The sequence below is a fragment of the Betta splendens genome, chromosome 19 (assembly GCF_900634795.4).
Source record: "Betta splendens chromosome 19, fBetSpl5.4, whole genome shotgun sequence".
Lineage (NCBI taxonomy): Eukaryota > Metazoa > Chordata > Actinopteri > Anabantiformes > Osphronemidae > Betta > Betta splendens.
The window spans coordinates 11,000,347-11,028,298 of record NC_040898.2 but is presented as its reverse complement, the minus strand read 5'-3'; the positions used below and the strand labels follow the sequence as shown (position 1 = coordinate 11,028,298).

General features: G+C 48.7%; 1 long non-coding RNA gene across 1 annotated transcript in view; it reads right to left on the bottom strand.

Annotated features, from left to right (window-relative positions):
* Positions 1-11,234: 11,234 nt before the first annotated feature.
* LOC129603412 (uncharacterized) overlaps positions 11,235-27,952 on the bottom strand; it is a 38,483-nt gene continuing 21,765 nt past the window's right edge. The window contains exon 2 of the long non-coding RNA XR_008693240.1: positions 11,235-11,874. This is a non-coding gene — a long non-coding RNA (uncharacterized LOC129603412). The remainder of the gene's footprint in view (positions 11,875-27,952) is intronic.

The following is a 27,952-nucleotide window of genomic DNA, read 5'->3' as shown; positions in this document are numbered from 1 at the left end:
TAAATAAGTGCACGGAGAGGGGTCAATCAGGAGAAATCACCATGCGCTGCCCGGCTGCGTCTAATCCATTCACCTGGGAATCCCGGCTCTTGTGGGATCAATGCACTTGCAAATACCCTGCAGGCCTCGCTCTCACAGAAGTCTCAATCTGGACGTCGAGGCCAAAGCGGGAAGTGGGAACACCTGCTGCCGGGGGGAGGGCAAAGGATCTCGTTAGGCAATTTGTCCACTTCTGAAGAACCACTGGTCTCAGTTCAATGCTCCCGAAACAGCGCGGCACATGGGGAATTTACTATATTTACACACAGATAAGGTCAGAATCCACTATTTAGTCTTTCTCAACAGCCAAAGCCAACAAAACATTTGGGCTCCACTTAAATATCCCTTAGCCAGTCGTGCCCTCGAGTTTGAGTCGTGTTAATTAGCTTTGTCATATCAAGTTGTAACAACACGTGCTTGTTTTCATACAGTGATTAAAATAACAACAGTATTAGTTCTTGGGGCGGCCGCGTTCTTCATAAAAGCGTTTCAGGAAGTTAGTTTGAAGCCATCTTATCGCTGGGCTGCAGCAGGCGGACGACGTTACAGTGCGAACGTAGCAGCAATTAAATCGTCCGGCGTCAACGACAGTGGAAGCATCACAGAAATTAGCCGTGTCTAGTCCACATTGCGGAGGCGGCCGAGTCGCAAGCCTGCAAATGGGATCAGCTGTTGTGAGCGGCGGCGGCCAGAAGCAGCGGCGCCGCAACACGACCGCCAGAGGGCCCGTTTAACCACCGCCTATGAGGCCTCTTCATCCTGAGCTGCTGCTTGTTGAGGGGAGGGGGGGCGTTGGTTGGGTGTTCCATCTGGGCCCCCACTTCCATGCGCGCTATACCCTACACTTTCAATTGGCCTGTGTCAACTGTGATATGTTTTGTCTGCACTGAAATCCAACAGTGTCCACAGAGCACATATTTGGATTTTACTACAGAGGACGGTTATTTATTCAAGCCAGACATTTCTGTATTTCCAGCATAACAATGAGTGAGCACACTCGTGTTCTGCATGGACCATTCTGCATGTGAATTGTTATTATTGGAGCGGTTCTGCTCATCACCAAACCCTTCCACGAACTGTGAGCTGACCTCCCCTGACTTGGGAGACGCTCCGTCCCCGTCCGTGTCTCTCACTCGGAAGGCGGCGCTGTCCTCGAGGAACATAATCACTAGATGGTAAATCTCTGTTCAACTGTGAAACAACTATATTTCCTAGAGGCGGTATTAGCCTCTGTCCTCGGCCGTTTTCCTACTTCCTTTATCTTACCCCATGGTTAATGGAAACAGCAATTTCCAGGGCAATATTTTACTTTGAAACAGACAGGCTTTAAATCTAAGGTTTCCAACTCCAGTGAGTTGCAGTCACAGTGAAAAAGTGAGTGAAGTCTTCTACCTTTGCACCAAGTGGTTATTTCAAAACATGTTGCAGTCGAAATGGTTTTATCGGGTTTGGTTAAACATCATTTAAAGGTAAACATGATGGAAATTATGACTCATCAGATCAGATTTGTGGGTTATTTTGTTGAGATGCTACAAGTAGCCGAGCTGCAGCAGATGTCCTCGTTCAGGACGCATGTGGTAAATGAGACTGTGTGGATGCAGCAGGCGGCGCCTCCTGCTTTGATCCCACTTACTTGATCGCAGGTTGATTTACGGCGGGTTTGTCACGATGACGTTAGCGCCTCGCGATTTGTCTTTACGATGGAAACGAGTAAGTAAGTTCGCAATTAAGGCACGGAGAAGGTTGTGGATGGTTAATTCCGGATAGGAATTATATTAGCTGAAACCTCACAGATCATGTTGGTAAATTTCATTTTAGCCCTATTTTAGCTTTCAAAATTGTACTTGGATTAGAACCTTTTTTTTCTGAAAACAAGTCATTCAAAGTCCACCGCTGTAGGACGCCATTTGTGTACGAGCTGCATTGTTACCACGCGCCCTTCGTGTCCCGCCACCTCTGACTCGCAGAGACGCCTCTCGCTCAGCGGCACCCGCGCTCGCCCGCGGAACCCTTCTGTGTGGATCCGCGCGCCGCCGCCGCCACCGCTGGAAGTCTGCTGATTCAAAGTGACATTTCACACATACAATCTCCAACCTGGTTCACAGTATGTCCCGAGGGAAGCCTTCCCCCAGCGTGCGTCACCTGTCCTCCCGCATTAGAGTCTGTCACGTCACTTGTGCGGCGGCGGCGGCATGCGCCGTGCTAATAACCAGCAGCGAACATGCTGCTTCGTGGGAGTGGAGTTCGCTTTAGGTACAAGTTCTGAGCAGAAAGTTTTCACTTGGTCACGTCTAATGATGATGATGATGAAGACGATTTAGACCATTATTGCCTCCGTGGACCGATTATCTGACAGGAAGTCTCCACGTTACATCAATATACGCTGGCCATGCAATAATAATATGACGCCTGTCAAAGTGAGTACAAAAACACGTGAATAACGCGGCTGTCAATCTCTTGGAAGCCCGGACAAGCAGCAGTTTGACATGAAACAGGTGAGATCGGATTTTTTTTAGCACTCAACAAAAATGGAAACCATTTGCATACTTCAAAAGAAAACATTACATCATTAGCATCCTACAGAATGAATTCAAGTCCTTCCTGTACTGAAATCTCCCCCTGCATCTACAGTAGCTGGTGAAGTCTCTGGAGGAGTGCTGATCCATGTGATGTCGCCTGGCTGCTCGTACTATGGCGGCTATAGTCTGCTTTAAATTGTTCCTCCAGGGACCTCTGTCACGAGGCCAGTTCATTTTATCCCGTCTCTACTGGAGTCCTCTGACTTTACTGGGGCGTCCTGCATAGCGGGGAATCACAAAGCTGGTTTTTTAAGGCGTGATGATACACCTTTGATATTCGCCAGTATTTAACATTATTAAACATATTTGCAGTGCATGAAAGGCCCTGTGTTTTTTTCCTCCGTCTTCTACTGAGATAAAAATGATTAATGTGCAAATCTTCCCGCTGCCAGAGCAGAGGAGAGAGGACAGAGAGCAACAGTTTCTCCTATAACCTCATACTATACTCATTTATAATGAAGTGCTTCTCAGCGGGTGACGTATTCCTCCAATAAAAGATCACCAACATACTGTACTCTGTTATTCTGCAGCAGGAAGCCAAAGTCCACGGTACAGGTTGGATTGTCCTAGTGAGGCTCCTGTAGCAGAGATGAACCCAACCGGGTTTGATCAGATACTCTGAGCATATTATTCTTGATCAGAAGTGATTTATGGAGACGGCTCTAGTTTAGAAACACAATGGACTCAACGGCTTGTACACGTCTTCCTATAATTAGAATGGGAGAAAGGGGTTGAAATTGATGGTACAGTATAAGGTTGCACTGCATGAGTGGGACCCTACACCTACTATCATTCTCAAACTACAGTAGTTCTCATTAGCCGTTCACACATGTAGTCGATAGGAGTCCCTCTGCTTTGAAGGAGGGGTGGTCCCCAGGTAGAACCCAAAGGAGGAAACGAGGGGGGGACGTGGAGCTTTTTGGTTCACAGCACAGTCACATGCTTAGAAACGAAGCCGTGTGTGTAGAAACCCGCGTTCCTGAGGAACGGAAGCGTGGGAACGACAATTTCCCCGAGAACCTATTCACCGAAAACGCTAGCGAAAAGTTGCTGTCTCTCCCCCCCCCGAAGAACACGAAACTCTGGCGTTCGACTCATTACACTCAGGCTGAGACATAATCAATTCCAAGCACGTGACGACTGCGGAGAGGGAAACATTGTTCGGTGAAGAATAAGCGCGCAGATGGAAGGAAACCTGGCGCCCCTGGAACAACAGTTTCGGCTGTCAAACTGTCACAGGCGGCGTTTCTGACACGGGGCCTACATTCAGTGCCTACCGCACATCCGCCATGGCTGCGATGACAAGCAGCCAGCTAATTTGCTCGGCGCGTTGCGTCTGAAGAGCCCCGAATCGCAGGGAAATGGCCGAGTGAACAAAATTTTCAAAAAGCCGCTTGTCACAAATGGGATTTGAACATTACGGCACCTGAATTCAGAGAGCGGGAGCTCTTCAGATCAGTCGTCGGGGAGCGGAAGGAAGCGGCGGGAAGGAAAAGTAACAGCGTTACGACGCTACAAACGCAGGCTGTGTGTCGCTGAAGCCATCAAGGGGAGTCCCACCGCTGACTCTTCGCACGCACACACACACACACTTTAAGCGACTATTTTCCTCATTTTTAATGATCACACAGCATCTTCCAGGCGAGAACAGAAATTAAACGACATCGTAGACCTGCTGTTGGTGAGACGTGGACTTTGCACGTGTCCTCACGTTGATGTTGGTCAGTGAGAGAGGGAGTGTCTGATAGGAACGAGCCCAGAGTCAGCGGATGAATCCGTGGAGTCATTTCATCATGATGTCATACTCACTGACAATTCACTTCTAGGTAAGTCTGGGACAGAGTCCTCGTTTCCAGTACAGGGAACTCTGGGACCTTTGATCGATGGGGCGTGCGCTCGTTTGCACGCATCCACGCAGAATGGCGGGCGGGGGCGGTTCCGGGAGCTCTCAGCGACCCAGCTCCGCTTTTCCGGGCCCGCGCAGATGAAAACAGCACTTCGGTGTCAAGCGAGTGCGCACGGGAACCCGCGAGGAGCGACAAAACAAATTACAGGAGCCGGGGACCACGAGTAATTTTACCTCCCGTCCGGAGCGACCCGTCATAGTGGCGCTGACAGAATATTAAAGCGTGCGGCAGGAGGGGGGAGGGAAAAGGCCACAGTCGCCGCTCCAGCTAGTGGCCGGGATTTATCCGTCTCTCTGTGGGCCGCTGCCTCCGTGAACGGCAACCCGTGAACAGACTCGCACTTATCTTCGTGCAGCGACGCACGGGGAGCACGCGGCGTCCGGGCTCTGCGCGCCGTCACGTTCATCGGTGGGAAAACACGCTGTTTGCACATGCGTCGGCGCAAACGTTCCTTTTTTCTGGCGTGCGGCGCGAAGACGTTCCGCTCCGCCGCTGTTAAATACATCTTAGCACCCCGGCAAAATCACAGCCGCGTTTAGGCCCCGAAACAGCGCGGGCTGTGATGTTCTCATCTAAAATTCCATCTAACATTAATATGGTTTTTATTACACAGATAAAAACATAAGGAGACGCTGAGAAAAATATTACGGGGAAGTTGGAAAAGCGGAAAAGACAGCTGGCGCGGGGAACAAAGACGGGAACTGAGGTATTTTGCTAATTTCACTTAATGTGATACAAATTAGGCGGAATATGCCGCGAATCGACTCGACAGAACGCAGACGGAGTAGCGAAGATTGAACAATGCAGCTTCTTGATGTGTCGGGTGAGGAAGGATACATGCAAATACACTCCCGCGTGAGCCCGCTTTGATATTCCCCTCTTCATTCCGGGCTCAGATTTATCACAGCACAGTTTAGAATTAGTTTCATTTTCTTTTCAGCCTGTCGAGACAGATAGGAGCCATAACACCTTAAAATCCCGCCTTATCGCCTTCTCTCAAACCTGGACCCATCAAAAACCCTGACTTATCTTGTACGTCTCCCGCATCTCCCCGGCGCGGGTTGTCATTCTCAGGCAGGTAGTTGACCCCGGGTCGCCCCTCGGTACTCGGTTCCTGGAGCCTCCCTCAGGTATCTCTGGCTTGTGATTCGCGCTCTTATCTGCCCGGCGCATACAGTGGGGTAGACCGCACAGACACGGGTCGCAGGTCCAAATCGCATCCACACATCTGAGTGAATTATTCAAATTGCCAAGAGCAGGAGGTGCATACAACATTTTCCACTTACGTGAGGGGAATGGTTCACGAGGCAAACATTTATTCCCATGTGTTTGCAATTACAGCGATAAAAAGACGATGTTTCTAATTTGTTCTCATTTTTTACATTAATGTCACGCCTGTAACCGGGGCCTCGCCGCGTGGAGTTTGCACCTTTTACGTCTTAAGTTAATTAAATGACAACCGACAGTGGCTCGTGTGTCACCCGGTAAGTGGATTACACACGTCGCATTCATCCCGGCGACGGCGGCGAAGCTCGCGTACGCGCGGAGGTGTCGACGCAAGACGAGCGGAAGGCGACGGGCAACAGTACAGCACAAATACAGCATCTGAAGGCAACAGGGTGGAAATCAATTACATGCCTGGCTCATCTAATTGATACCCGGCCCGGCATGACGACGGGCCGAGCTCAAATATGAGGCAAACGGGTTCTAACGACACCGGGATGAATACATGAAATGCAACTAAAGCATTTTATATGATTGGTTCATGATCTGCCTCGATAAGTCAATGGACAATAACCTGGGAGAAACTACTTATTATGTTTATTTATGTGCTTTAATTGTAAATGGCTGCCACATAGTTGAGCCCAGCTGCTCAGCGGCTGAAACCGTCGGCGCAGGTGTCGCCTCTGATTGGACGAGCAGATCTTTGATGTCGGCGGCTCACGGCTGATAGACGAGCCTCGGGAAGACAGAAAACATCCCTTTCCAAGGATATAATTATCTGCTTTACAGCTACTTGGCATGAATCTTTCCCATCCACTTTACCGTTCCACTGATCTCTGACTGCACTATGCTAAGAAGTATATTTCTGCAGGTATCACACTGTGAAGTGTCAAGAGCTACCACATTTAGAGAGTGATCCTTTTTTTAACATCCAACGTTTTGTTTAGCTGATTCTTATTTCTTTGTACATTCATTATAGTTAAAGATGCTTTTACCTTAAGTTTATATATATATATTTATAAGTATATATATAAGTAGGTAGCACATCATAGGCCACAGGAGAGAATCTGCGATCACTTTCTAAACTCTTGCATCACTAATGCAAATGCACTGATCAAAACACTTCTGCATCTTGTCTCCCATACATAAATGCATTCCGCTAGTTTATCTGCAAAGAGCACAGCCCGTGCTGAGATTCAAGCATAAAGGTATAATTTGGTTATTTTCCTCATGCCGGGGAGTTTAAAAGTGCAAATCACCAAGGTCAGACTTTAAAGGGAGAGCGGCACTCGCTGCTGCGAGCCGGTCTCGAGGCTCGTCCTTCTGTCTGAGGCGCAAGTGTTGCTTTAGCGATTCAACGTGGGAGTTTTTCCCTTTTCATACAAACGTAATGCTTCGATAGGGGATTTCTCGGGCAACTTCATTAGCGTTGGACAGAGTCAGACACAAACCATGATATTAGCCAAAGTTTATTTGAGCGTTCGCAGCTACAATGCTTTAATGGGAATTTCTACTTCTGACATATTCTCTTATTTTCCTTTGATTTGTTCTCGCTCGAAGTTAGAATTTGTTGAATTTTCTCTTTAAAGACAGTTTAAGGGTATGAAGTCTGATTGCACCGTAGTTGTTGTGTTGAGCAGAGTTAGTGGGTCTGATGCTTTATCTTGGGCACAATACATATAGAATGTGGTGTTATGCACTGTTATCTTCTGAAGGACGGGAGTCAGGACATCCAGGGCACAAGCCACACTCAACCTACAGCATAAAGTCTCGAGGACCTGCTTCTTAAGTGGCTCCTCAGTATTTAACCTAAAAGCTCAGGAGATGAGCCACCAAAGGGATTAGATGAATACATTTAAAAGGTCCTATTAAATCTTTCAACATGGCAGCGCTCTCTGAAGGCTCCGGAACGAGAGCCAGTGCTCTCACCCGGTGCGAGTCCAAGCAAACAGCAAACAGGCCTCCGCCGGCTAATCCCCCGCTCCCTGGCTTTAATATGAGGATATCCTGTAAGGCACGAACCGCCGAGGTGTTGCTCGGCATCGAGGATGAAATTAAAAACAAAGTCCTCTTAATAAAACAGGCAAACGTATGACGAGATATCCGTGTGTTAAGTTGCAGTCTAAGCCAGTAATTCCTTTAAGGCAGATAAATGGGCCTTCTCAGACGTGGGGCGCCCACACACAAAGCAGAACGCATTTAGTCAAGTCTCAGAAGCACCGCTGTCATTACGCATACGCCGCAGCAAGCGCTCTTCACGATTTAATTGAGAGCTCCGGATTCTCAGAAATCTCCGGGACCTCGTGGACCGAATGCTCATCGCGGTGGCCTGGCGGCGGCGGCGGCGGCGGCGGGCGTCTGCAGGGACTTATGGTCTGGGATTACAGCAGAACACAGACGTTCCTGCGAAGCAGCCAGGAAGAGCAGCCAGTGACTGACTGAGGAGAAGAGACACCAGCTGGAGCGTACAATATGAAGATGTGCCTCATAACTATTCTAGAGGCCATATGATGACATCATATCAACACTTACATGTGAATATTACAATTTGATTAACACGGTTGGATTTCTTATTGTCATTTTCAGCTGAAGCCTCGGTTTTCTTTACGTTTAGGGTCTTTACTCAGGTTTTTCTTTAATATAAAACTGACGTTCGCTGGTGAGAAGCACAAACAAGTTATGAAACCAAGGTCATGTCAGCTTGTGTTGCGGCGCTGTGAGTGCCGTGCTGCAAAACGGCCATGTCGGAATATTTTTCAGTTTAAAGGTGCATTATGAACCAAAAGCACCGAGCTCGGCCAGAATCGCTGTGATTTATCTTCCTGTTGGTCCATTACGCAGGTCACCGTTGATGCGGAGAGCTGGTGCTCAGTGTCAGCGTGCCCTTAATGGAGCAAAAAAATAAAAGCAGGGTTTAACTGGTGAACGCTCGCGTGTTTAGTCACTTTTGACATTGCTTCCATCAGGTTTTACGGAGGGTTGATTCAGATGTTAAAGTTCATCTACAGCTGTTGAAGTCAGATAAAGTTCCACGCCTTGTCTTGATCGCCGCACAATGAAGCTGTTCGAATTAGCGTTAAATAAAAGATACGATTCTCTACTTTAACCTCAACTTCGTCATTTGAGTTTAAACCTAATCGTCGTCCGCGTGCAGCTAATGCAATGAACTGGCCCTGAACCTCCGAGCATCGTTTAGTGGGAGCCTCGTCTCCGTATGAGCACATTAACAGCTGCTAATTAGCCATAAACACTGGGATTAAGTTCTAATTCTGAATAATGAACCAACTCCACTGCTGAACTGATTGAAGAGGAAAGGTTATCACAGTTTGGCCGAAAGAACGTGCCGTCTGAAAAAAAATGTAAGGACAACTTTCAACTGAGTTGAGTGCTGGTGGAGTCGTGTCGAGCGGGCTTTGATATTGATATTGTGCGTATTTGTGTGATATTTCTAAAGGACAAAGGAAGATTTGAAACAAAGGACATATTTTTATTTAAATACAAAACAGATCCGCAGTAAAGAAGACAGAGCTAATTTGCATGACAGGGAGACTGTGTGTGTGTGTATGTGTGTGTGTGTGTGTGTGTGTGTGTGTGTGTGTGTGTGTGTGTGTGTGTGTGTGTGTGTGTGTGTGTGTGTGTACACAATAAATCACTGCCACACACACACACACACACACACACACACACACACACACTAATCACATCCAGCGTACAGCAGGAGAACGTGAAGCACAGACTCAGACGGCAGGTTGCAAGCTGTGCTGAATTTCAGCTCCGGAGTGTGGATTTGAGAAGCGTGGAGTCTGACTCCTTGACAAGGACAAGAAGCTTGTACCAGAGCTGTGAGGTCCGACAGGAAAAGACTGTACCCTCCAACCTCTTTTCTTTCTGATGTATAGATTTCTTTGCCGTTGTGCAACCTGAGAGCGAACAGTGCACTTGGGCTTCCAGGGAGGGAGTCAATAAGTCATACAGTGTATTGAGAAGCAGGGACGGTGATATCTTGGAGGTTATGAGCAGGATCTTACAGGGCGACGACAGAGACATGCTGCAGCGTAGTGTGGGCGCAGGTTTTATTCCCTGGTTTGTAGCCACACTGTGGCTGCAAATATGGAATCATGCTGGAAGTCGGTGTGTGTGACAGGCAGCAGATCAATACGTTTGATTGATAGATTACAATGCTGGTGCATATTGCATATGCAAGTGTGGACCTATTCAAATAGAGAGTTTTTCTTGGTACAGTATATGAATCCACTTACTGTATCAACACAAGCAATATTCAACCAAATCATGGCTCCACCAGCAGCAACTGGCCGACGGACTGGAACGGTACCAGTAGCCATAAACGTCAACAGCTTGGGAACGAGCTAATGCTTGTGTTGTGAAATTAATTCCGTCTGCTCGTGAGACAAACGCCTGATGATGAAGCTTGTTAAAAGCACCGACAGCGCAGCAACGTTCAAAGTCGCAGCCTGCCTTCAAAATAAGTCACCAAAGGAGCGCAGTCCCGATAAAAATAGAAGTATGAGCACCGTTAATAATTAATGAATGTCAGCTATCTCCTGTTTAATCGGGTCTGGGCCCGGCAGTTAAGTCGGACCCGTCTCGTCCTCGATCCCGGCGTCGCCGGTGATCACGTCGACTCGGTGACAGCGAAGCAGTCACTCGATCAGCTGAGTCACCGGCCACAATCGCGCTGAAAACAATAATTACACCGAGCGCCAATCTGGATTTGTGTTGCACACGTTGCAGTGGAGTGGTCTGAAATGACAGCTCCGTGCGTCGCAGGCCTCCACCGCCCGTCACCATAGAAATGTTAAAGTGCAGACGAGCGGCGCCGACGTTAGACTTTAGAGGTATTTAAAGGCGGGAGGGCTCATGAGGCTGCCACAAGCTGACAGACAGTGACTTTAAATGGCTCCACTCCTCGCGCGTAAAAACGCGAGCGCATTAAAGGACGTGAAGCGTAGACGGGCTTCAGAAGGAACGCGCACGTAAATAAACCGGGCTTTAAAAGCAGCAGCGGAGATTCTACAAACACGTTCAGAATCGGCACCCGCCTCTCGGCCATTAACGAGTCACGGCGTCGCGTCTCTGAAGGGGTCGTCGAGGCGACACAAACACACTCACGCGGCCACTTCCTGTCCTTTAATCAAACTGCGATGCAGCTCCCCGGTTTTATAATTAAGGGAAAAGCCTCCTTCACTGAAACACGCTTTAAAGGGTTTTCTTGATAAGAATAAAAAAGGTGAAGCGTTAATTGGAGCGCTTCGGGTCACGTGGTTCAAACTGTACCGCAGCGAACGTGTTGTATTTGCTCAATTTAACGTCCTCCTTTGCATGCGGCCTGTTTAAAGGCTGCGGCGGCGCCTGCTGCTGCAGGGAGCTGTGCACCACTGTGTAAACATAGCGAACGGCCGCCCATATTATTCAGACAGCCAAACAACAGCAACTCAAATGGTTTGTAGAGCAAGAAGGCGGCCACTGAGATGATTACATGCTTTTATTTCTCCCTTCCAGCTACATACGGGAATGAAATGATCTCTCGTGGTGATAGATAAGGAAATCATTGCTCAACGCCTGCCGGGTGATTTCCTTGTTTTATCTCTCGTTCCGAACGCCGCACCTTTGTCAGCCGCGCACACAAAAGGCAACATTCAATTTCCCCTCCAAATCCCACAACAGTCCCGCGTTTCCACATGGCGGATGAGGGGCTTAGCGGCGTGCAGCCATTACCTTCACACCTGGATGGAGCGCCGACGGCCCGTCTCTGATCGCAGCCGGGCTCTCGGCGTCGTCGCGCCCGCTTCAATCCGTCCGACTCTCGCGGAAATCCCCGCCTTCCAAAATCCATCCTCTTCTTTTGTGTTTGTGTCGCGTCCAACCGTCACAGCACGTTGTCATAACATCTACCTTCATCAGCTGGGATTTTACACAGGTGTAAATACAAAGAACCTCTCCACTGATGAGTAATGGCCCGCGCTGGTTCCTGAACCCCGGCTCGTCCACCAGAGGCCTTGCAGGTTCCCAGCAGCTGTACAGTGTCTGAGTCAGCTGTTCCTACCTGCATCCTGAACCCCGCTGGGCTGCGTTGGACCATCTCTGAGGCCTCCACGCGTCTGCTTCTGCACAGAGAGGAACACAAAGGGCTGATTACAGCTACAAAATGAACACAACAGCTGGAATTTCATAACAATAGGCTTAAGAGGAGGATCGCAGCTTTGTCAGCTTGTGTCCTCTTACTATTACTTCAGATATTTATTCTCCCTCCACTCCAGTAAAGTGGAGCTCAACTGTCAAGTCCTTATGTAGACTTTTTTTTGTTTTAACTGAGAACGCACCAGTGGTTCATGAATGTCAGAAACCTTAGACAGCAGAATTCACTGAAAGGTTGGAAACATATGCCGAGCACATTTACAGAACATTAATATTCACATCCATATGTCATACTACACCCCCCCCACACACACACATACGCACACTAAGACAGATTTGCAGGCAAACAGAACGTGTGAATTAAACTCGGCGCTAATACATTAATATGAAAGGGGAAACGAGGTGTTTTTAAGGAGATAGATTAGTTTTGAGATGAAAATTATCAGCTAAGCAGATAAATGCTGTGGATGTTTGCTTGCATGAGTTAATTAAGCACGTGTACTCTCCATTTTATATTTCATCATCAAAATAATATATAGTTTTAAATGTGTGATGCTTGAAATCCAGAGCAAATGTCCACATCCGTGGCTCCAACCCTACACACTGTACATGTATCTATATAAGTCTATCCTGTGTTTATACCTAATGTATAGAACACCCTGAATTTTGGATATATTTCTGTTTTCACACCTCAAGTGTATTGACTAATGACTATTCAGTGAGAAGGAGAACAGAAATAGCTCAGTCTGACTCAGAGCTCCTTAATTGCTCGTGGCAATTCTCTCTAGTCTTCTGGCCCTCTCCAACGAGCCATACTTATAACTCAGCCTTTCACACATACAGTGAAGTGTGATGCGTCCGCGTGCCAAACTCAAGCGCAGACCTTTCTTCTTTCTTTCGCTCGCCAAATTTCTCTCCTACACCCCCCCCCCCCCCCCACCCATCCCCACCACCCCACCCCCACCACCCCCCTTCATCGAGGCCCCTCAGGGGACCTGTTGGGCTCCACTGGAGCTGGAGCAGTCAGAATTCCTCACAAGGATTGGATCAGAGCTTCTTTTGTGTGTGTGTGTGTGTGTGTGTGTGTGTGTGTGTGTGTGTGTGTGTGTGTGTGTGTGTGTGTGTGTGTGTGTGTGTGTGTGTGTGTGTGTTAAAATGCACGGCCTCACATGAACCTGCATGAATAAGACACTGCAATGCAGATCTGGCTTTACGACGCTCCAATAGCGGCCTGTTTAGTATAATCAAGCATCTACGTCTGACACTATCACACAAAACAGCAGGAGCATAGACGTGTTAACGGTAACGTTTTAGAAGCTAGTCTGCTTGTTTGACTTAACCACAGGTAAAATATGAAAGCGGGACAATGAAGGCATGAAGGTTTGCCGGATGCCGCTGCGGGCTCGCAGAGGGATGTGCATGCGATTTGAATTCTCATCTCAGGGCTAAAGCTTGAGAGTTCTTCCCGCCTGACACTGTGACCTCAGACACGTCCTCGGGCTTTTGTGCTGGAAGGATGGTGGCGGAGGACCAGAGGGGGAGCGAGCGATGCTTCAAACCCCGAGCATGAAAGGAGGTCAGGCTCGAGGATGGCTGCGGGTGAGGTGGGGAGCTGCAGGGGACACCTAAGCTTATGGGAGGGAGAATAGAAACGTGGCAGAGCCGATGACAGCGTCAGAGCAAGAGGCTCCTGCCCAAGGCAGCGTATAAGTGACTTCAGGCTCAACAACATTACTTCTATATTGTCAAAGCATTATGTAGAGGGAAGCCGGGACTATTGGAAAGAAAGAAACAACGCGACAAAGCACTGTTTGGCAGCTTCAGCGGCATAATTACATCCCAGGTGATCACCGTCATATCCCAATACCTGCCTCATGAAGCTGGGATGCAATGTTTTAGCTATTAATTGCTTGGCAGGCACTCAAGTTGGTTTGTCATGCGGTGGAATACAGCGAAGTCTCCATTATGAAAGGTTTCATTACATAGCGAACTGGTAATAACTAAGAAATAGAAATGACTTTGATTTGGTGTTGGCTCCTCTGCGTTACCAGGGAAACACGAGAAACTGATGAGGGAAAGTTTAACCCTTGAATACAAAACACCTGAAAGTGAAGGATGGATGAAAGGCGCAGATAAAGCCGACGGATTCTGATCAGAGCGTGGCGTAAATGCTGCGGGAATCTAGCTAAGCGCGCGTGTCGTACCTCGGGTCTGCCGGAACACATGACGCGCACGCCAGGGAATCTCAGGAGGACGGTTTGAGCGCGTTGACAGCTTTGTAATGTGGCTTTGAGCCAAATGTTTTTTGATTATAAGTGGGAGTGATTTTGGCTCCGTGTCAGAATTAAGTTTCAAAGGCACGGCTCCTTTAATCTATTAGACTGGCAGCGGGGAAGTCTGAGCCAGCCGCCTGAGCCGTCGCTGTCAGGGCCACTCATACCACTATTTATTTGGTCCGAGCTACAACTGCGCGAGATCGAAGAAGAAGTGAGGCGGGCGTGAGCGGCCGTGTGGGTTCTGCGGCTCCAGGAGCAGGCCGTGCATGTGTTGTGTGAGTTTCAGGCGCGTTTAAAAGGCGCTCGATGCTTTGAATGCCGGCGTTCTTCTGTTCGAGTCCGTCTAGACCGCGTGTGAAAGCCCAAAGCGGACGGGTGGGAACACACGCAGCGGCGCTTCACGCCAGCTGTTGTGTTAAGCAGACGCAATCTGCTGACGGTGTGAAGCCTGAACAATGTAACCGTCATTAGGGTCCAGTTCTGTAGGATTCAGGGGGACGTCAGCTCTTCAGTTTAAGACTCGTCTAAGCCTTTTCAGAAGCTCTAAGACTCTAAAAAAGCCTCTTAAATGTTTCTCTAAGCTTCATAGTAGCGGCATCATTCGACTCTATTACACCTCATAATATTTGTTCGTCTGTGAGTGACTCACGAAATCCCAAGCAACCGTATCTGAGCAACAATATCGTGACCTTGGTCTATTTCTGGGGTGTGAATTATCCGCGCCTCGTCCTGAAGGGACGGCGGTGTCGCTAACAGATGCGTCCTGTCAGGTAACCTGTCAAATGTGTGTACACGACACAGCTATCACCTGAGATAAGCGCCGACACTGATACCGAATCTCCCAACTTTCCCTTGAATATCAGTGTAAACAGCTGTCATGAAATGCTTTGGTGGCTTCTCTTGGCTTTTGGCCGCCTCCTCCATCACGTGCATTCTGTGACTACATTCAAGAGGCCCGGTGTGTTTTTGTGCTGAAGCCGTCAAGAAATCCCTTCTATCGCCGCCGTGAATCTTAATTGGATTAAACCGGACAGGAACGAGTGACCTAAAACAATGCGAACCTCGTGTCTGCTGCTCAGCTGTCAGCATCAGGCTCGCTCCCCTATTATCTCATTGCAAGGTTCCGTCGTGGTCCAGAAGTGGCAGGGAGACTTTTTAAAAGTAAAAGGATTTTTATAAAGCATGTAATTTCTTCTGCTCGTCTTATCAGCAGTCCCCACCTTTCCTTTGCTGCTTAAAGAAGCAGGCTCCACAGGCTGACCGGTGCACCGGTAACTCGGACACGCTTACTTATAGAGAAATTAGAGGTGGTAGTGATGTAGCAGGGTTATTTTATTAATAATTTAAACCAAGGTTAGTGTGTCTATACAGAGGACGTGACAGGAAGTAACTCAACGTGAGTAACCAACGCTGTGCTGCTCGTCTTTTCCCGTCTCCGGCCTATAAACACCAGCCGACACCAGATAACGTCCCCGGTGATGGTGCGCCGAGCTCGCGCCGTCACTATCTCCGCTCCTCATCTCGCTCCGGGGACTCTTTTCCCAGTCAGGCCAATCTTGGGCAAATGAAATGAGCGATGTGCGGAGGCGAGTTCGAGTGAGCGATTTGACCAGTCGAAACATTAAATAGTTTGGCCGCTAAACTCTCGGGAGGCTGCGCTCGCTCAGGTTCTCTGCCCTGATGCTCTGCTCACTCAAACATCCTTGAAGCCAAAAATCAAATCTCTGACCTAATTTCTTTTTTTATTTTATTTTTTTTTCCACTGTGAGACGGAGCCCTGAAAAACATTTCCCTGCCTCGTGGGCCGGCTGAGCGTGTGCATTCAGATTGTGTGTGTCATTAACACGACAGTGCGTCGCCCTGTGCATCCATCGAGCAGGCGATCGCGCCGGTGAATTCCAGCCCGTGACATCCTCAAATGGCCTGATTGATTATTCTGCGAATCAATTAGTACGTCATATGACGTGTGGTAAGCGATGATTAAAGCCGGTGCGAGTTACTGCACTGCTCTGTCAGACTGCAGCAAATTCTAAGCATTTGGCGTCAGGTGAAAAATGTCTAATTTGTTGGCAGCGGTAACTAAAATCACCAGGCAAGGGCAGTAATTGGGGCGAAAATGGGCAGGACCGCTGATGATTGCATCTGATGAGGCTGATGTTGAATATACAGTAATATATATAACACGTTTTCAATTTCACAAGCAAAGTTGCAGAAGCTGGAGCCTAAATACTTCATCCAGGAGGCAGGAGGGCGGACTGATAACTAAAGGGTCTCCTGAAGTAGTTATCAAGGGGCTTAATTAGCTTTGGTTCCAGGAGATTAGCAAAAAAAACAGCAATTGAGAACCCAGTTGTGACATCACTACATTAGAAACCTACACAGAACAACAGAAGCAGGACTGGTTCAGAAACTGGTTAGAAACGTGTGGATTACGTTTGACAAAAGATCCACATTTAAATCCTTCTGCGCGTGTGGGAGGTTTTAAAGTTGTCAAAGGCAGTTGGCAGAACTCAAGTGTGATGGATGACGCCCACATGGACGCGGCCGGCGTCGTACAGATGTTGGGATTCTTCCTGCGGGATAATCTGGCGGAGGATTTCCATATTGTTTTGTGAGGGACACGCAAACTGGCAGGAATCTTGGGTAATAATCTGGTCCAGGCAGTTTTAAACACCTATTACATTGTTGAGTTGTCCTTGAAGAGGCGGCGCGCTTCAATTATGCTTTTAATGTTTCTGCGATAAGAGTTTTCGGATGCGAGTGGTATTATTTGTTGAAGTAAGTGGCGTTTTATGTTGAAGCTCCAGCTCCTGATTGGTGCACTGAGTCCCATTAGCCACCTGTCACATCGCGGCTTCACAGAGTTCTCATTAAGCTGGGGGCAACAATGTTTAATCTACAGTAAAATTCAACATTGCCTGCTTTTTTTTCGCCTGCAATCACTGGGCTGCATTGTAAACACTGGGATTGGCGTAAAGAAGATTTAGGGGCGCTTCACGTTTCATTTGACGCTTGTAGGTCCGGGGAGGCGGGACGCGTGGTGGCAGCCGCTCCAGCTGCAGAGCCAGGGCCACTTAGCTCCCCGCGCCGCGCCTCGGCTAACCGCGCCACCTGGACGCCCCTTTGACGATAATAAAATCTGCTGTATGAAAACGAGGCGGCTGCAAAAGGAGCGCGGGATCCCCAAGGTCAGAGGAGTCGGAGCGGAGGCGGCGCGGACGCGAGCAAACGCAGAGGATGCGCGTCCTTCGGGTCTGATCATCGTCCGCTCGGGGGTCGGTTCTGCCCAGCAGCCAGTGGCGAGGAGGCATTTATTACCCACCACAATGTGCGATTAATGAACTCTGTAGAATGGCTGCCGCTGATTAGCATCCAGTGACCCCTGCAGATTGCAATCATTGGTCATGCTTCCTATTTGTCACCCTAGATCATAACGAGCTTCTCAACAAATCGGGTGACATGATCTACAAATCTCCCAGTTCACACTCAGTAAAGCTGGTGAAGGTGGCGATCTCCACTACATGCTGCACTATGGGAGTTTCTGCTGATGCCCTTTTTATAGCTATGCAATTAGCTTCTATCTAATTGGATTTTAGTAGATCCTGTTTGGTTAATTAGACATTAAAGAGTTAAAAAACTACCCATCTTAACCTGTGTAAATATTTTCCCTTTTCTTTGCTGATATTAATAACATATATGTTCACTTGCTGCACTATTATTTCATTTAATCAGTGAAAGGTTGCTGCTGCTGCTGCTGCTGCTGTTAGTGGGAGCAGTGCCATAAATAACCATGTCTTGTTTTTGATGAATGGCCGCTCTCTGTGCCAGCTTTGCTGAGAAAGCTTCCTGTGACTGCTTCACAATAAAAGCCACATCGGGTTTCACCAGCTCGATGCTGGAAAGTGAAGCCGGCTTGTTTTGCATTAGCGGTAACTTAAAACAGCTCTGATGTGACTTTCGGAGAGTGGAAGAGGAAGCAGCGAGCTGATACCTCTGACATAACACCACATTAGCATAAAATTACACCCAGTGCTTCGTGTGACGCCTCATACATACTGAGGCAATTATCAAAGTATGTTGAAAGCTCTAAAATACATCAGTATCTCTCTACAAATAAAAGAATTGACAGCATCAGTCATTCCTCTTACGAGTTTTCCACTCTGTCTAACTTTCAAACTACTTCAAGACAGTTCAAACGCGTCAATTCTACTTTAAATGTCGCCCAACTCTCATGCACCAATGGTGCCACAACAAAACTCAAGAAATTAGGCCTCGCTTCATCAATGAACAGATGAGAGCCGAGCCACAACAAAGGATCAAGAACAGACCCAGTTTGAGCAGTTAACCTATTTTATTAATCAGTAATTGTCCTAATGAGCCCCCTGCTGACAGATTCAGATTCCACTGTTAGCGACGGAACGGAGGCGCAGAAAAAGGAAAGATGGGTGAAATTTGAAAGTGATTTGAGTAAACTACTTCAACTTGAGACCAAACGACCCCGTGAAACAACACCCGTGCGCTTTCGCTGTCACATCACAGAACCCGGGCATCCGCTTCTCCTTTCTGATTCCATTTGTCGAGTATTTGTCACACCATCTGTTTTTGCCAACTTGGCGGTTTAACCCCCCCCCTCCACCCCCCACTTGGGTGCACAGAGGAACACGTAGTGGAGCTGATGGAGCGGCCGACCCTGGTACTCTTCGTTCTGCCCGCGCGGTACGCGGCGGGAATGGCTAATGTGTCTGGTCTCATCAACATCGAAGCGAAACGTGGTGTGAAATGAGCTTGGTATTTATTAGCACCACTGTGAATGACATGATTGCACCCTGGAGACTCTGTGTGATGAAAGACTAATCCAAAAAATCTGCATCACACTGCTGATGACTCACGTCTATTTTAGGCGCTCGCACATGAACATTTGGTGAAGTGATACTGTATATGCGAAGGTTGCGTAGGTGAGGGGACGGACGGCTGCTTGGACGGGCGCGCGACCCGGCTCGCGGTCGACGGCGGCCGATATGAGGATGGGCTTGGATCATCTTTCACCCAACATTCCCATTCAAGCGGGCCTCTGCAAGCGAGCAGCTTTGACGTGCAAACGGAAAGCCGCGATCCCACTCGATTCCGCCGCTAAATTATGTAAAGCCCCAACTTCAACAGATGTTTGAAGCGACTTGAAAGAGCCGAAAATTGCATCTGAACATTGTTAATGTGATCCCTTCATAATTCAAACTAGAAAAGCATTTATCTTAGTTGACGTTCAATGGCATTTCTGAAACTGATAAGTGAATATACAAAATTCAGCGTAAAAGTGTCCCAGAGAAGCAAGGCCTCAATATTTCAGTCTGAATGTCTAACTGATCTGATTTCTGTGGCCAAACACGCTTTTCCCTTCCATACAAATGCATGAGGCACGTCTGCATGCAGAAGATCAGGTTGTACATCATCCTTAGATCCAACCTTGTGCTGCATGCGTCCTATAACTCAATGTGTCATGGTGCTACGTATACGGCACATAGCTGCTAGTAGCAGCTGAATGGGAACGGCCGATCACGATCTCACGATTTCAATTTATGTATTTATGCATTTTCAGCCTTTTCCAACGAGGATTTGACGAGTAGTGAAACTTACCCACTTACAGAGCACTTAATTCAAAGCCTCTGTTCCAATATGTGGCTTTATCCTCTTCCGATTTACACAATCAATTCGCAGCGGCTGCCTGTTTCTACTTGCATGATTGGGGTCTGTGAGCCCCAGCGTGCAGCGAGTGCACGGTTGCGCCGTGTGTAAACAACACATTTACACTCGCGGACAATTTCAAAATTCATCTTGACCCACTCGGCGTGCGCTTGCCGGCGGGAGGATGCTGCAGGAGCCGGAGGAAAGCTGCCTCCAAATGAGAAGGAGGAAGGGCGCGATTCAAACCCGCTAGCAATGGCGCCGCTGAACCAGCGTATACCCCGACCCTTGGTACTTCTCTGGTACTCCGGCTGGTAGCCGTTATGCTGGAAAGGTCGGACAGGCCGCTTCTTGTCATGGTTCTTTTAAAGAGCTCAGCCGGGGATTGGGCAACCAGTACCAGAGGGTCAAGAATCATCAGAACAGGTGAAGCACTTCACAATATGACCCCATTAAGTGCAAGTACAAGCTAAAAGTCCAGAAACCACACGAACATTTCACAGACCGAGGGACCAGCACCCAGGTGTTGGAGCGTCGCCACTGATTCATCCCCTAAAACAATGTTATTGTTGCGTAACCAGCTCTTAGCAACGACAGCTGGACACAGCGTCTTCCTGGAGTCTTGTCGGTTGCCAGGTAACAGGCTCCTCGCGGACACCCAGAGACGTCCGGACCAGAATCCTATGAAAGGCGCAAGGTGACAGCTGGTTTTCCCCGTTCCCACTCCAGGAGATTAACAGGAGCGGAATAAAACTATTTAGTCAATCGAAGTCGCGAGTGGAGACAGGTAGCAGTTGCTATGGCAGCAGCGTTGTCTCACACAAAGCAGTCATTATATGCTGTGGTCTCTGTGTTTCTCTCAATAAATCTGTATTGCTTCCACAGTAGTTATCAACGCCTCGGTTTCATTACAGCGGGATGAGCTGCGATAATTCTATCATGGTATTAATGGCGCCGTGTCTTTTTGATTGGAGAAGCCATTAGAAATCAGACACTCTATAAAGTGGAGTTTACTAGAACCATTTCAAGGTTTTATCTCAGGCATCCTCCACCCTGACTTACTGAACGCGTTCCCCGCTCGCTTTGTGGCCCATAATTACCGCGCCGCGGTACAGTCACGCATAAATCCCGGCCTTCTCCTCCTTGAAATGGCGACCGATGTTTGTTTTTGGTAAGAATAATAGGGAGAAGACAGCGCGTGAGGGGGAAGTCAGCAAACATCTGAGACATCCACGGAGAAACGCTGGAGTTCGGCGGGATGAAGAGCGAATTGAACCGGCAGCAGCTCCGGTGAGGATTTCCTTCCTTCGTGGGGAGTTTTTCCTACAGTAGCACACGTGTCGCGGAAGACGCGAATCCCGACACGCGGACATGTGGACACAACCGCGCTGAAGAAAGGTAAATATTTGCCCAGGCATCCGTTTTAATTCCAGCTGCATCCCTCCGGCGCGCTCCCATCTGTCTCTCCATCATCTCCAACTCGTTCCTCTGTGACTCAAACTGATGTTTACCCACCGTCATGCTGACTGTCCCAATATTTTGACATCCATCACGGCAGTTTTGTCACAGGCAACATGGGAGTAACTCTGGAGCGAGTAGCTTCACAAGCTACCTCTCGACACGCGATGTACAAAATGTTCGACCTATATACGGCGGGTGGTTGTTCTACAGGGTAATTAGCCAGACAACAAGATGTTTAAACTTGAATGTCGCGTCTGGCCCAGAGAGCATGTACATGTACAGTATGTGGGTGATGGAGCCCATACTGGACCTCGCACTCATTCAGCCGCCTCCTGCAATTTAAATCATCTGGACGCGTTAAGAGCGATTAAGTCTTCTGACTGGGACGGGCGTTCGTGATGCTAAACTATTTAAACAAGTCTCATCCCGGTGCTGCACACGTCTCCTCCTCCCGTAATGTATTTTCCCTCTCTCTCATTAGAGTTCGACTTCCTGGTAAGATGTGTGAGCTTGTGTGGGAGGAGAGGAACAGAGCTGCGGCAGAGATAAAACTCAGTGCATGTGTGCACCGAGGTGGATGGTGGCACTATATACACAATATATACACGCAGCCTCCTAAAGAATCCCCCGCGCTACAGGTGGAATAAGCTCCTGTGACCTTTGCTCTGGCTTCTCTAAGCCCTCAGTCAATAACTGCCTCTGAAACCTTTAAGCCCGCAGTTCAAAGACCCTAGAATCTCCTATAGATTTGGGCATTTCTCACAATCTACAATTCAAAAGGGATGCAGAGATCTAATGCGTTGAATAAGATGACAACAGGACGAAGAGCCCGCTGCCTCGGACGGGGATCATAAAGCTTTATGCCATTATCTCTCCACAAACCGTGAGGACATGTAAATGATTATTATCCCGCGACACACACACGTGCAATCATTCAGACGCATTCCAACAAGGGCGCCGACGAGCGCACGGCAGGAGAAATTACTCTATATGTCAAGGCTTAGTGATTTAATGGCGCAGCAGCCACAAAACAGGAGCAAATACACTAATGAAGTCTTTCTACTCGCTTAGCTAACAGATGGGCTTATTCCTGCCAACCACTAATATCTTTAAGGTCACTCATTGGTATTCCTTGAGTCGCTATAATCCGGCTTATTAAGCCTTATTATTTTTCCTCCGGGCCCTGGCTTTACCTTTCCGTAGCCCCCGCAGCAGCCGCTGTTCTTTCCTTTTGTGCACATGAAGCTTATCCAACACAAAAATACCACTGCTGACTGTGGAGCTTTATACGTCCTGTGCTCTCACTGCTCCCGGCTCGTAGCCACCTTCATGCGCAGTAATATCAGTTTAGCATCCGACGGTACAGTAACTAATATCTACGGTCTCGGTCCTCCCACATGCGTCTTTAAGTGCAGGTTTGCTGTGGATGGAACGCTTTGACCAACTCCAGAGGACACGTGCGGGAGGTCTTTTTAAATCTTTGCAAGGCGCCCGCCTTTAAATTCAATAACATAATGTTCCAAGGTTATCACAAGTCCTTTTGAAACATTTTCATATTCAGAGGCAGTGCAGCACCTTTTTCAGCCAGTTCTTGTGAATTACAACCAGAGGTTAACGTCAGAAGGCTGTTATGACTTGGAGTCCATATGGTCGTTAAAGAAAGCTGTACAAGCTGCTCTAGATTTAGTTTGCAGGATTTCTCTCCTCTTGTGTTTACAGTTCCACATAACATTAGGTGAGTTATGGCGATATGGACTGGACGTCTCCATCATGTCACAGCTAACGTCATTTGAATGTAGGTCTCTCTTAAGTGGAGGAGCTGAGGGGACGTGAGGTGAGGACTGGGATTTGCTGCCGTGCAAATAAAACCTGACACATGTGGCACGGAGACGACGGAGCGCGTTTCTGCAGGAACATGACGACGGGAGCGCTGAATAGGATTTGTTCATTAAACACTCGCATTACTAAATATGAAAAGCTAAATATGTTCAGATGCACGACGCTGCCGGATCAGAACGCGCTCCCTCACACGCGCGACCGACCGAATTTGAGACGTTTTAATCGCATGCTTCTGCTTAACAACCAGTGTTTAAAGTCCGGCAGCTACAGGAGCTGGGAAATCCACACAGAGCGGTGCGAAACATGTCCAATAAAAAAAGGCTGCGACCAATTAAAGGCGACCGGAGGTTAAGACGACCGGTCAGAAAATTATGCTAATATCGCGACTTGGACTAAATGTCACACAATAACAATAACCTTCGGCAAATGGCTTGTTAGGTTATGACAAGAGGGTCTCACGCCCTGGGGGGGGGGGGGGGGGGGGGGGGTATCAGACTCTGGCCTTTTAAATTGATAGAAAGTGTGTGTGTGTGTGTGGGGGGGGGGGGGGGGGGGGGGGGGGGGGGGGGGGGGGTCAGACCAGAGCGCAGATGATTGTTTTGGGGGATTTTTTTCCCATCTGCCCTGCACTGAGAGGCCCCTGTCATCGTCGGCCAAATTAAAGCCCAGATGATTTCCCCACAATTCTAACCCAGTAGCTTTGGCCGCGTGCGCTACAGACTTTGGCTGCCGCCTGTGATATTATACGCTTGTTAAAAATTTTGTTTCTTCCTGAAAGAAAAAGCAATCGAGAAGGGAATATACTGTACTTTGAGTCCGGGGAGAGAAACAACAAGCTTTCCCTCCACTTTAATTCCAATCTCTGCTCTCTCGCTCTCCTTCCGTTGGATCATAGCAATACAAGCTACATCTGTAAAGTGCTTCTAACTCCATCTCATATTTATGTGCGCGCACGTCTGCCAACAACATCACCTCGCACTCCGTGTCACTGGTCACCTCAGCAGACGCTCCGAGCGCCTCAATAATACAGAACGACGGAGCCGAGCCGGGCGCGGCCGGGTTCCGTTATTCTCCCCTGTCGTGTAGGTCGGACCTCATGCAAGAGTCATTCCCTCGCCTCTTGTCCATTTGAAAACAGAGACGACGCAGGGAGAGTTGAAGGGGCCATGGTGGAAATGAGTGAAGCTAATAGGCAGCTTGTGTTGAACCCTTTTCGCTAAGAGGACTTTCCTTTGACAACTAACCAGCCCGTTCTACATTATTCATCCCTTCAGAGGGTTTGGGGATGCCTGATAACCTACTTTAACTCCCACTGTTTGAGTCCTGGATGTCTTGTTTCTTGTTTTCCACTCAGTATTCGCATCAGAGCCGCCCTCCGGCTCCCGGCGGGCGTCGCGCCGGCGGTGGAAGCCGCTTGCGCCTCGCATTCGACGGGAGTCGCGGAGCCCAGATGGAGACGGGCGGCGTTGCCCTCCTCGACGTTCACAAACCACTGGTTTAAAAAATATGACCTCCGTTACAGCGCGTGTGCACAACGCGCAGTTTATCGCATCTCCATCTGTTTCGCTGCCGCTGAAAACATCACACTTGACATATTCCGCGTAAAACGCACTGACAGCAGCCGGGCGTCCTCCAGCTTCTCACTCCTGACTCTTCTTGGCCTGATCATTGTGGGTTCGGCCCCCCGTCACTTCAAACCTGCCTTCCCATACCTGTCTACCGGCTGCCAATGTCAGACATCTCAGCCCAGCTCATCACCTGACCCTCCGTCATCTTCAGAACAGAGCCAACAGCTGCCTGTCACTTGTAAAGGACGGCGCACGCTGCCACCGCTTTGTTTTACACTCTTTATTTTCATCTGTCTGGCTGCCGGGGCCTTTCTTCTTCGCCTTCTCAGTCGGCTCTTACAAGACGGGTGATCCACTGTCACAGAGCAGAGCCGCGTGAAAACAACACACAATCGCAGAGCAGACTGAAAGCTGCAGCTCCTCGTGCTGTGGTGTGGAGTGGAGGTTGGGCTTAAAACCTACGACCCAACACGCCGTCAGGCTCAATGCAGAGACTCCACACAATTAAGTGATCAAAACGAGCTCCAGACTCGGATGTTGCAACATATGGCCTTCAAAAAAAAAAAAAAAAACAGAACCAGAGAGATGAAAGAAGATGACGGCTAACGTTGCCAATAGCATATGGGGACACGGACCTGAGTGACACAGCCTGAGAAACAAGTGAGTTGATGTCGGGCTGAACCTCCGCGAGCATCATCACCTGGGTTTAAAATGACTCTTTAACATCGACAGCTAAGCATCACGCCCCGTCTTTATCCTCCAGCCTCCTCAGCAGTGAAACACAACCTTTATTTTCTAGGTCCTGCTTATTTTGGGGCGTGTGATATACATTAGTATTCCTGCCAGCTAATGGCCTATTGTGCTCAATTGCTGAATAAATTGCTCAATCAGTTGGCTGCAGATTGAATTTGCTGGTGACAGTGTGCGGTGTAAATATCCCGCTGATACATTTCCCACAAACTTGTACGTGGGGGAAGTGTGGGACGCACATATATCACAGTAATATCCAAACGTCCCGACTTCTCACCAAAGGAGTGACAATTCATCGGGCAAAGTTGAAAGCACCCTGCGACTCTCAACGCCCGTTTACTGCGTTTAAAGTGTCGGTCCGGCGCCAGAAGACCTTTCTGAGGCATCGGAGGCTGTAGCGAGGTTGGACAAACTAACCTCAGATGCCGAGATCTCGTCGTCCGACCTCTCCTTAAAACGTGCCATAGTCATAATTGGGAAATAGATTTCAGAACTCTCACTTTGCCGCTATCTGCCACGAGCAGAACCTCCAAAATGCCTTTTAATCACTCTTGTCAGATGAGGAGCCGTATTAATCCTCGGGGACTCGGACCGGTTGAGTGCCAGCATGATACGGGTGTTTATCTAGACGCGCCTAAAGGGCTTATCTCCTAAAGCGAGTACATTTGAGCAACTTGGGTCCACATTACATAATAAGCTCGGCAGCTTTAGGAGTACAGTGCCAGAGGTGCGCATCCTACAGGAAGTCCTCCCTGCTGTGCAGAAATAGGTTAGAATAACACAGTGAGGAATATATTGACGCTAATGTGAGTTAGCTACTTTATATTGAAGCGCACACGCTGCACCACGCAGTGAACGCCCACTGAGAAATATTAACGTTTCTACATGCTCCACATAATGTATGGATGTGTAAGGTCCTCATGGCGATGCACGTCGTGTCAATCACGCAGCATTAAAACCGCCCACCTATAGTAGAGATGCGGTCGGAACAGGTCTGGTTTGGGGAAGCTGTGGACCCACGGCCTCAGCATCAGCAGCATCCATGTGATGAGCCAATAAGCACCTGTCAATCATGCCATGGGGGACGTGGGGTCCCGCCCCCTCGCTGCTCGTCTCGGTTTCCAGCGCCGGCTCGGTCTCAGCTCGTGTCTGGCCCCCGTGGGCTGTTCCCAGGTCTGCTCGCCTTCACCCGTCGCTCCCCGTTTGTCTCTCTCTGTGAGCGTCGCCTTCTGCTCACACCTGTCTGTCCGCGTCAGCGTCACACTCGGTCGGAGGCCCTTTTTCGGCCGAGCCGAGCCGAAGTCAAAGTGACTCGCCACTCGTTAAAAAGACGCGGGGCTAAAGAAAATACAACGGGAACCGGTTGGTCCAAGGTTGAGCCGCTAAAGTAGACTCTGACTGTAATCTATGCAGCATATCGACTCCGGAGCTCATCTCTCCCAACGAGTTATCACTCAAACGCATGTTTCAGATCCCAGGATAAACATAATGTGAATCTTAAGCAGGCTGCTCATTGTGAAGCGTTTGATGTGCGGCGGTTGTCAGAACCTCTGAGCATCTTGACAAACAAGCCGAGGTTAGAGAGGCTGAGGATCAATGGACTGTCTCTCCAGGTTTTCCACATGTTTGCTGGGATTATTCCACAGTTTGTCCACACTAGTGCTGCAGCTGGCCCTGCATCCACTTAGCTCTCCAGTCAGAGCTAAGCTATTGTACCCACTGCTGCAGAAAGGCTTCCCACTGTTAGGGATGTAATGGATGATGACACAGCCACATTTTTATCTGCACCTTCACTTAAAGGCGTCCCTCCGTGAATACGCTGCCGAGGACACTCTGCAAAGCGGCGAAGGGGGATCTGCGGCTTCGACTCAGGCGGCTTCCCTGGGGAAAGATGCTGCCGAGGCGGATGGAGAGGCAATGACTGGTGAAGCATGCGCGGAGACGGCGACGGCGGATTCAAATCTGACTACGCGCTGCAGCAAACGGCATCAGACGCGCCCGAACGTGTGGCCGACGCTGGAGAACGGGCCGCTCGGACCGGGCCCAGAGGAATGAGGAGCTCCCACAGCACCGGGCCTCCGGTAATAACGCACCCCTCAGCGAAGGCGTAAGCAGCAGTTTGCGCTTTGGAAAACAGACACGGATCCCTGCGAAGCAGCATTGCATCAAAATGACCAAATGTTCCATCCAAACTGAACAGGTGTGTGGGAGCCACAGAGCTTTGCTTGGCAATGCTCTTTGTTTAATTTAATTAGCATAATTTAAATACAACGCCAATGCTTTGAAGGAGCTTAACATCCTCCAGTTATAAGAGCCAATTTTTTTTTGTCCCGCTTTTTTTTATTTTTTTTCGAATCGAGCACGATGTAAGAGCGTGAGCAAACATTATAGACGCCGCCGTTTAGCGTTATTGTATCTGATGGAGTGTTATTTAAACAAGTAGCTGGTGTCATCTGCTGAACTGGCGGTATCTG